Source organism: Pinus tabuliformis, chromosome J, assembly GCF_031772625.1.
Source record: "Pinus tabuliformis cultivar Carrire ecotype Pingquan chromosome J, CPIR1, whole genome shotgun sequence".
Taxonomy (NCBI): domain Eukaryota; kingdom Viridiplantae; phylum Streptophyta; class Pinopsida; order Pinales; family Pinaceae; genus Pinus; species Pinus tabuliformis.
The window spans coordinates 906988613-906999640 of NC_142295.1; the positions used below are offsets into that span (position 1 = coordinate 906988613).

General features: G+C 40.0%; 2 pseudogenes; both read left to right on the forward strand.

Moving 5' to 3' along the window:
* On the forward strand, positions 1–1273 carry LOC149229657 (callose synthase 3 pseudogene; annotated as a pseudogene).
* Positions 1274–5845: 4572 nt separating this feature from the next.
* LOC149229658 (callose synthase 3 pseudogene) lies at positions 5846–7330 on the forward strand (annotated as a pseudogene).
* Positions 7331–11028: the final 3698 nt, after the last annotated feature.

Sequence of the window (11028 nt, forward strand, 5' to 3'; positions counted from 1 at the left end):
ATGGGTTCTGTGGGAATGTCTGGCTCGACATGTCACAGTGCAAGTTATTATCATCAATATACAAATAATACTGCTGTGTTTTTCATCTTCAAGGTTTTCTCTATAATCCCACTATATTGGTCAAAGTTCTGGTATCTAGTGGAGGTCAATATCCTAGCATGCCTATTGTACAGAGTTCTGCTTTCTTTCAGAAATCTGCATCAAGTGGGAATCTCACAGGAAATGGCACAAGTATTTAGGACGTAAATCCAGCCTTTGGTTACCCAACATCCAACAGGATCTGCAGCAGCGGAAAATTCTTTATATGGGATTATACCTTCTTATTTGGGGGGAGGCTGCAAACCTACGGTTTATGCCAGAGTGCCTCTGTTATATCTACCATCATATGGCATTTGAGCTGTATGGGATGTTAGCTGGCAAGGTGAGTCCTACAACAGGGGAAAATGTAAAGCCAGCATATGGAGGTGATGAGGAGTCCTTTCTCAGAAAAGTTGTGACCCTCATCTATGAACTCATTGCAATGGAAGCCAAGAGAAGCAAGGATGGCATTGCAAAACATTCTCAATGGAGGAATTATGATGATCTGAATGAATATTTCTAGTCAGTGGATTGTTTTCGGCTAGGATGGCCAATGCGTGCAGATGCAGATTTTGTTTTTATATGCTACCAGGAGATGGCTGTAACTCTAAAGAAAAGCCTTTAACTGATAGAAACAGATGGCTGGGCAAGATGAACTTTGTTGAAATCCGTTCCTTCTGGCACATTCTTAGAAGCTTTGATCGAATGTGGACCTTCCATATTTTGTCTTTACAGGGAATGATAATTCTTTTCTGGAATGGATCGAGCCAGCCAACTGGAATCTTTAATGAAGTTGTTTTTAGAAAAGATCTTGAGTATTGTTATCACCATCGCAATATTAAAGCTTGTTCAAGCTATTCTAGATATAATTCTTAGCTGGAAAGCAAGGAAAGCCATGAAGTCATCAGAAATTCTAAGATATGTTTTGAAAGTTGTCGTTGCTGCTGCATGGGTAATCATCCTCCCAGTCTGTTATGCTCACGCATGGATAACCCAATTGGTCTTGGTAAAATTTTCAAGAACCGGTTTGGTGACAAGTGGGAAAGCCCTTCATTATACATTTCTGCAATCGTGTTCTAATCTGGTTCCTAATGTACTTGGGGCAATATTGTTTTTATTGCCCATGATAAAGCGATTTATTGAAAGCTCGAAATGGCGCATTGTGAGTATCCTGATGTGGTGGGCACAGCCTTGACTTTATGTTGGTTGGGCAATGCACGAAAGTCAGTTTTCTCTCTTCAAGTACACAATGTTCTGGATCCTACTTCTTGTAACCAAACTGGCATTCAGCTACTACGATGAGATTCATCCATTGATTGGGCCTACAAAGGCTATCGTGACAATGCATATTAGTGCATTCGAATGGAATGAATTTCTCCAAACGCAAAAAACAACATTGGCGTGGTGATTGCCCTCTGGGCTCCAATAGTACTTGTTTATTTCATGGACATACAGATTTGGTATACCATTTACTCCACTATCTTTGGAGGTATCTATGGTGCCTTTCGCCGACTTGGTGAGATACGAACATTGGGGATGCTGAGGTCAAGATTCCGATCTTTGCCTCTAGCTTTCTATGCACATTTAATACCACCTACATAAAAACAAGAGGGTGGAAAGTCGAGTTTCTGCACTGATGATTGAACGACAGCAATGTGCACACATGGCATGCATCAGAGCATGGTAATGAACACATGGCACTGTAAATGGAGGATGACGGTGATATCGACGGATTCAGCATCCAGCCCATCATAATCAATAGGGTTCTTTCTACACCTCATAAATGGCCATCGATTTAGATTCAAAGCCAATTCCGAAAGAGGTACAGGAACATGGTGAATCGTTCTGAAGTTGACAAACATTTATAGCCAGTTTTGGGGAAAGAGCAACACCACAGCTGCTCGTTGGCCATACTGTGAGGGAAATTTCTTTCCAGATAAGATGGAAGAAGAGAACTGGAATTGCAGATAGAATCTCAGAAGTTTCTGCAGTGATCGATATACAAGCAGTTGTCGGGGCCTATTTGGCCTGCCGAGAATTTGATCGCCTTAAATGTATTGTAAGTTTACAAGCCCATGTTCGTGAACGAAAGCAGGCTGCAAGAACTCTGCGTTGTGCGCAAGCAATTGTCAGATTGCAAGCTTTGGTTCGTGCTGGTCGAGTGTGATTGTCAGAAAAAGGATATGCAAACATTTACAGTGGAATTCCTGGTTATTAAGTGCATAGTGTCAGATTGATCTGCATATTGGTGCGTGTATATTATCTTTGGGTCAGCATATACCAGTGATCAAGGGGAAAAATTGAAGAGGTTGATTTTGCCAGAGAAAGCAGATATTCTAATATCAGAGCCCAAGGGAATATTATTACTCAATGAAAGAATGCTAGAAACATATGTGATTGTGAGGGACAAGTTCCTTGGTCCTACTGGAAAAATGTTTCCCACTATAGGCAGGATACATATGGCTCCTTTAGTGGGCTATTTCTCCCAGCCTGTTGCAGATGGTCTTGACCCAAGATTGCTTGTGACCCCTGGAACAAAGGCAGTCAGTGCAACAAGGAACATCTTTACAAACACACATGAGCAATCACCGAACAAAGTGATGCAAACTGCAGGTGGTACTCTTGATAGTATTACTTATTGGCTAAATCTTGAAGATTTCTCAGCTAATGCTCGGATGAAAATGCCCATTTAAGCCAAAGGAATATGGTTAGAGTATCTTTGACTACAGAGGATAAACAGAGGTTTTCTGCTGCTTTGGATTGAGTATAGTTTCGAGGAGAATGCAGAATTGCTGGTTGCTTCATGCCAACAGTTTTTCTCAGGGATCCTCCAAGGTCTTTACACCATCCACAGGTTGTGAGTCTATTATGTATTTCAAAAGACAGTCGAAAACCTGCAAGCTCAATTGTTGAGGCATATAAATTAGTCACGAAGCATGTAAAGGTGCAAGTTTTGATATATTTTATGCTCAAGTATGCAATGGTCATATTGTTTTCTGAGTCGAGTGTTGTCACAGCATACTACCAGAAGTTATTGAAGGTGTGAACCTTTTCTTATTATCAAAAGTCATGTCCTCAAGGTTAGCACGAAGGGCCTACAAGGTGGTTTGCTGTCCACAGGAGCTGGAACATTGGCTCGAGTGTTTGCAGATGGGAAGACCACATTCAGTGTCTCAAAAATGATTGCCATAATGTTTGCGCGGGGGAGTGTCCACTTCTTAGAGAATTGAAGGTTTTAATGGTAAACTCTGTATCCATTCTTGTGTTACACTTGTTTACCAAGGAAGCCTCCAGCATGTCAGGAGCATGGTGTTACCCTATTCTTTGGGTTATTAAAGAATTAAAGTATCCACTGCTGCATACTCGGTGATGGGGGACCAGAACCGAAAGTTTAGGGATATTTTCAGTCAATACAGAACAGATCAAAGCCTTTGGTATTCAAAGCCAGCATGGGACATTAATTGCCCATCTTATGCCATCTCATGCTATCTCAGCTGAACGAAGAGAAAGCCAGGTGTCAAAGCTGCAAGGAGGAATCTTAATTGTAATAAATGCTATGTCCAGCATGATGTAGAATTAGGATTTTATTTGCTTTAGAATTCCAGTGCTGTAGATTAGTAGCCTGCTGTATTTATTAGTTGGTTTAAAAAGTTAGTAGGTGTCATCATAGGGAAATTATTGAGCTCTCCTCACGGGGGAGGAGGGAGCTCGAATCAGGTAGAGGAAGCATTCTATATAGAGCTGAAAGATGAATGTAATAGGGGTTGGACATTTTATACAAAAACAGAGTTTATTTGGGCCAATGTAAAGACTTGTTACAGTAATAGTAAAACAGTGGTTGTTTCTTCTCAAGATTCTCAATGGATTATATTGTTCAAATATGATGGTGGTGTTTTCTCTTAATGTTCTTTTACAGCCTTGTTATAACATAATCACTCAGAATTCATTTCTAATGCTCTGACTTCCTGTATGTTTGGCAAGCTGTGGTTTATGTGAAATATGTTTGAACATCTAATGCAAAGAGCCTTGACTTCCATGAAATGACTGTGCTTTGTTTATTAAATGTGTGAGACTCCATAGCCCAATGAAGACCAATTTGATATGTGTTCAACCAGCTTTTGTTTTCATGAATGAGTGAAGAGTTAGCCATCTGCTGTTGTGATTGATTTCTATCAAAAGTCTGTGAGAGAGCCCTCTCTGACTAGGAAGGCTAATTCCTAGTCTAAAGTCTGGTTGAAAGAGTTACATAAAATCTTACTTGGTTGCAGCCCTTAGTAGTGATTTTGTGATAACATTTTGGTGCGTCTGCCGGGAGTCTGATGATTATTTATTCCTGAAGTTTGAAGATTGAATTTCTGAAGGTAGTAGGAGTTCAAATGATTTTCGAGGCTGCAAACCTACCTTGGCGACTCCATTGTTGAAGAATTCAAAGTTCATACATTCATGGTGATTCCACTGGAGTTATGAAGGACCCAGAAGCTGCCATTCTTAGTTCAAGGTATGCATGCATAGATTTCTCAGGAATTCATGGTTTCCCAAATCATTTTCCCAAGGATGCATATTTTCTAAAGAATGGTCCAAAATTCAACGGAGAAGATTTGAGTTTAACCTTGAGGCATATAACAGATTTTTGTCATTTTACTGAGCTTCTTAGAGTTAAACATGAGGATGTTTGCATTATGTTATTTTATGATTCACTTCAAGGGAAATGCAAACAATGGATTCAAAGTTTTCCTACCAAATCTATTAAGTCATTTCAAGACTTTTGGCTTATGTTTTTGGAGGAATGGATAGATAGGTCAGAGGTGGTGGTAAAATCTCCTTCAGTTGAGGGTTTCAAACAATGGAATGATGATCATAGTGAAGAAGAAACAAATGAATCTTTTTCTTTGTCCTTATCCTCCTATCTAAAATCCTTTGACTGCAAGGCAGAGGAAAGGATGAGATTTTTGGATGAATTTGCCAAGGACCTTGAAAAAGAAATTGAAGGTTTAGAAGGACAAATTCAGGCATACAATTTTCATGATCATGATCATTATTCTCAGAAATTTTCTATGGCAGAACGCAAGGAGACAATGCTGGTTCCTTTCTCTTTCACGATTGAGGAACTGAACACTGTGGTTGAAGATCAGTTTGCACAGCTGGAAAGTTACAAGGAAAATCAAGCTGATCATATATTCTGGGATCCTATAGCTGATTACATGGAAGAGTTTTACTCTCCAGTGTTTCAGTTTTCCTATAAAGATCAGAGGCAGTTTCAGTGGCAGCGGTCATCACACTGTCAGATTGGCTCTGAACTCCAATGCGGTCAAAGAAATCAAATATCAGATAAAGCAGAGGATTGGCTACATTGGAAATTTCATATTGATTGAACAGAAAGAAGTTGAAATTGTTAGGGTAGGTAGGTATAGGTAAATGCAAATAAGCTCAAGGTTAACTGAGCATTTCTTTTTTCAGTAGATGTAGCTTTCTTTCTCCTACAGTCATGCTTGTCAAGCGAATTTCTGTTTGTCACAAATGGATAAGGCACTGGAGCTGCATGGTCTTAGTGTACCACAAGGGCACACTATCCCAAGTGGAGCCACTGTTATCACTGAAAATTCTGTTGCCAAATTTGCTTAGATTAGTTTCAGGGCAAAGTGTTTCCGCAGCGCATCAATCCTGTTTAGCAGTTTCGCAGCGCTACAGGTTTAGGTGGTTTCGTAGCGCGCTACAAAACTGGGGATTTGTCCGAAACCATAACTCACCCATATCACTTTTGTCTCCTATGGGTTCTGTGGGAATGTCTGGCTCGACATGTCACAGTGCAGGTTATTATCATCAATATACAAATAATACTGCTGTGTTTTTCATCTTCAAGGTTTTCTCTATAATCCCACTATATTGGTCAAAGTTCTGGTATCTAGTGGAGGTCAATATCCTAGCATGCCTATTGTACAGAGTTCTGCTTTCTTTCAGAAATCTGCATCAAGTGGGAATCTCACAGGAAATGGCACAAGTATTTAGGACGTAAATCCAGCCTTTGGTTACCCAACATCCAACAGGATCTGCAGCAGCGGAAAATTCTTTATATGGGATTATACCTTCTTATTTGGGGGGAGGCTGCAAACCTACGGTTTATGCCAGAGTGCCTCTGTTATATCTACCATCATATGGCATTTGAGCTGTATGGGATGTTAGCTGGCAAGGTGAGTCCTACAACAGGGGAAAATGTAAAGCCAGCATATGGAGGTGATGAGGAGTCCTTTCTCAGAAAAGTTGTGACCCTCATCTATGAACTCATTGCAATGGAAGCCAAGAGAAGCAAGGATGGCACTGCAAAACATTCTCAATGGAGGAATTATGATGATCTGAATGAATATTTCTGGTCAGTGGATTGTTTTGGCTAGGATGGCCAATGCGTGCAGATGCAGATTTTGTTTTTATATGCTACCAGGAGATGGCTGTAACTCTAAAGAAAAGCCTTTAACTGATAGAAACAGATGGCTGGGCAAGATGAACTTTGTTGAAATCCGTTCCTTCTGGCACATTCTTAGAAGCTTTGATCGAATGTGGACCTTCCATATTTTGTCTTTACAGGGAATGATAATTCTTTTCTGGAATGGATCGAGCCAGCCAACTGGAATCTTTAATGAAGTTGTTTTTAGAAAAGATCTTGAGTATTGTTATCACCACCGCAATATTAAAGCTTGTTCAAGCTATTCTAGATATAATTCTTAGCTGGAAAGCAAGGAAAGCCATGAAGTCATCAGAAATTCTAAGATATGTTTTGAAAGTTGTCGTTGCTGCTGCATGGGTAATCATCCTCCCAGTCTGTTATGCTCACGCATGGATAACCCAATTGGTCTTGGTAAAATTTTCAAGAACCGGTTTGGTGACAAGTGGGAAAGCCCTTCATTATACATTTCTGCAATCGTGTTCTAATCTGGTTCCTAATGTACTTGGGGAAATATTGTTTTTATTGCCCATGATAAAGCGATTTATTGAAAGCTCGAAATGGCGCATTGTGAGTATCCTGATGTGGTGGGCACAGCCTTGACTTTATGTTGGTTGGGCAATGCACGAAAGTCAGTTTTCTCTCTTCAAGTACACAATGTTCTGGATCCTACTTCTTGTAACCAAACTGGCATTCAGCTACTACGATGAGATTCATCCATTGATTGGGCCTACAAAGGCTATCGTGACAATGCATATTAGTGCATTCGAATGGCATGAATTTCTCCAAACGCAAAAAACAACATTGGCGTGGTGATTGCCCTCTGGGCTCCAATAGTACTTGTTTATTTCATGGACATACAGATTTGGTATACCATTTACTCCACTATCTTTGGAGGTATCTATGGTGCCTTTCGCCGACTTGGTGAGATACGAACATTGGGGATGCTGAGGTCAAGATTCCGATCTTTGCCTCTAGCTTTCTATGCACATTTAATACCACCTACATAAAAACAAGAGGGTGGAAAGTCGAGTTTCTGCACTGATGATTGAACGACAGCAATGTGCACACATGGCATGCATCAGAGCATGGTAATGAACACATGGCACTGTAAATGGAGGATGACGGTGATATCGACGGATTCAGCATCCAGCCCATCATAATCAATAGGGTTCTTTCTACACCTCATAAATGGCCATCGATTTAGATTCAAAGCCAATTCCGAAAGAGGTACAGGAACATGGTGAATCGTTCTGAAGTTGACAAACATTTATAGCCAGTTTTGGGGAAAGAGCAACACCACAGCTGCTCGTTGGCCATACTGTGAGGGAAATTTCTTTCCAGATAAGATGGAAGAAGAGAACTGGAATTGCAGATAGAATCTCAGAAGTTTCTGCAGTGATCGATATACAAGCAGTTGTCGGGGCCTATTTGGCCTGCCGAGAATTTGATCGCCTTAAATGTATTGTAAGTTTACAAGCCCATGTTCGTGAACGAAAGCAGGCTGCAAGAACTCTGCGTTGTGCGCAAGCAATTGTCAGATTGCAAGCTTTGGTTCGTGCTGGTCGAGTGTGATTGTCAGAAAAAGGATATGCAAACATTTACAGTGGAATTCCTGGTTATTAAGTGCATAGTGTCAGATTGATCTGCATATTGGTGCGTGTATATTATCTTTGGGTCAGCATATACCAGTGATCAAGGGGAAAAATTGAAGAGGTTGATTTTGCCAGAGAAAGCAGATATTCTAATATCAGAGCCCAAGGGAATATTATTACTCAATGAAAGAATGCTAGAAACATATGTGATTGTGAGGGACAAGTTCCTTGGTCCTACTGGAAAAATGTTTCCCACTATAGGCAGGATACATATGGCTCCTTTAGTGGGCTATTTCTCCCAGCCTGTTGCAGATGGTCTTGACCCAAGATTGCTTGTGACCCCTGGAACAAAGGCAGTCAGCGCAACAAGGAACATCTTTACAAACACACATGAGCAATCACCGAACAAAGTGATGCAAACTGCAGGTGGTACTCTTGATAGTCTTACTTATCGGCTAAATCTTGAAGATTTCTCAGCTAATGCTCGGATGAAAATGCCCATTTAAGCCAAAGGAATATGGTTAGAGTATCTTTGACTACAGAGGATAAACAGAGGTTTTCTGCTGCTTTGGATTGAGTATAGTTTCGAGGAGAATGCAGAATTGCTGGTTGCTTCATGCCAACAGTTTTTCTCAGGGATCCTCCAAGGTCTTTACACCATCCACAGGTTGTGAGTCTATTATGTATTTCAAAAGACAGTCGAAAACCTGCAAGCTCAATTGTTGAGGCATATAAATTAGTCACGAAGCATGTAAAGGTGCAAGTTTTGATATATTTTATGCTCAAGTATGCAATGGTCATATTGTTTTCTGAGTCGAGTGTTGTCACAGCATACTACCAGAAGTTATTGAAGGTGTGAACCTTTTCTTATTATCAAAAGTCATGTCCTCAAGGTTAGCACGAAGGGCCTACAAGGTGGTTTGCTGTCCACAGGAGCTGGAACATTGGCTCGAGTGTTTGCAGATGGGAAGACCGCATTCAGTGTCTCAAAAATGATTGCCATAATGTTTGCGCGGGGGAGTGTCCACTTCTTAGAGAATTGAAGGTCTTAATGGTAAACTCTGTATCCATTCTTGTGTTACACTTGTTTACCAAGGAAGCCTCCAGCATGTCAGGAGCATGGTGTTACCCTATTCTCTTGGGTTATTAAAGAATTAAAGTATCCACTGCTGCATACTCGGTGATGGGGGACCAGAACCGAAAGTTTAGGGATATTTTCAGTCAATACAGAACAGATCAAAGCCTTTGGTATTCAAAGCCAGCATGGGACATTAATTGCCCATCTTATGCCATCTCATGCTATCTCAGCTGAACGAAGAGAAAGCCAGGTGTCAAAGCTAGGTGTCAAAGCTGCAAGGAGGAATCTTAATTGTAATAAATGCTATGTCCAGCATGATGTAGAATTAGGATTTTATTTGCTTTAGAATTCCAGTGCTGTAGATTAGTAGCCTGCTGTATTTATTAGTTGGTTTTAAAAAGTTAGTAGGTGTCATCATAGGGAAATTATTGAGCTCTCCTCACGGGGGAGGAGGGAGCTCGAATCAGGTAGAGGAAGCATTCTATATAGAGCTGAAAGATGAATGTAATAGGGGTTGGACATTTTATACAAAAACAGAGTTTATTTGGGCCAATGTAAAGACTTGTTACAGTAATAGTAAAACAGTGGTTGTTTCTTCTCAAGATTCTCAATGGATTATATTGTTCAAATATGATGGTGGTGTTTTCTCTTAATGTTCTTTTACAGCCTTGTTATAACATAATCACTCAGAATTCATTTCTAATGCTCTGACTTCCTGTATGTTTGGCAAGCTGTGGTTTATGTGAAATATGTTTGAACATCTAATGCAAAGAGCCTTGACTTCCATGAAATGACTGTGCTTTGTTTATTAAATGTGTGAGACTCCATAGCCCAATGAAGACCAATTTGATATGTGTTCAACCAGCTTTTGTTTTCATGAATGAGTGAAGAGTTAGCCATCTGCTGTTGTGATTGATTTCTATCAAAAGTCTGTGAGAGAGCCCTCTCTGACTAGGAAGGCTAATTCCTAGTCTAAAGTCTGGTTGAAAGAGTTACATAAAATCTTACTTGGTTGCAGCCCTTAGTAGTGATTTTGTGATAACATTTTGGTGCGTCTGCCGGGAGTCTGATGATTATTTATTCCCGAAGTTTGAAGATTGAATTTCTGAAGGTAGTAGGAGTTCAAATGATTTTCGAGGCTGCAAACCTACCTTGGCGACTCCATTGTTGAAGAATTCAAAGTTCATACATTCATGGTGATTCCACTGGAGTTATGAAGGACCCAGAAGCTGCCATTCTTAGTTCAAGGTATGCATGCATAGATTTCTCAGGAATTCATGGTTTCCCAAATCATTTTCCCAAGGATGCATATTTTCTAAAGAATGGTCCAAAATTCAACGGAGAAGATTTGAGTTTAACCTTGAGGCATATAACAGATTTTTGTCATTTTACTGAGCTTCTTAGAGTTAAACATGAGGATGTTTGCATTATGTTATTTTATGATTCACTTCAAGGGAAATGCAAACAATGGATTCAAAGTTTTCCTACCAAATCTATTAAGTCATTTCAATACTTTTGGCTTATGTTTTTGGAGGAATGGATAGATAGGTCAGAGGTGGTGGTAAACTCTCCTTCAGTTGAGGGTTTCAAACAATGGAATGATGATCATAGTGAAGAAGAAACAAATGAATCTTTTTCTTTGTCCTTATCCTCATATCTAAAATCCTTTGACTGCAAGGCAGAGGAAAGGATGAGATTTTTGGATGAATTTGCCAAGGACCTTGAAAAAGAAATTGAAGGTTTAGAAGGACAAATTCAGGCATACAATTTTCATGATCATGATCATTATTCTCAGAAATTTTCTATGGCAGAACGCAAGGAGACAATGCTGGTTCCTTTCT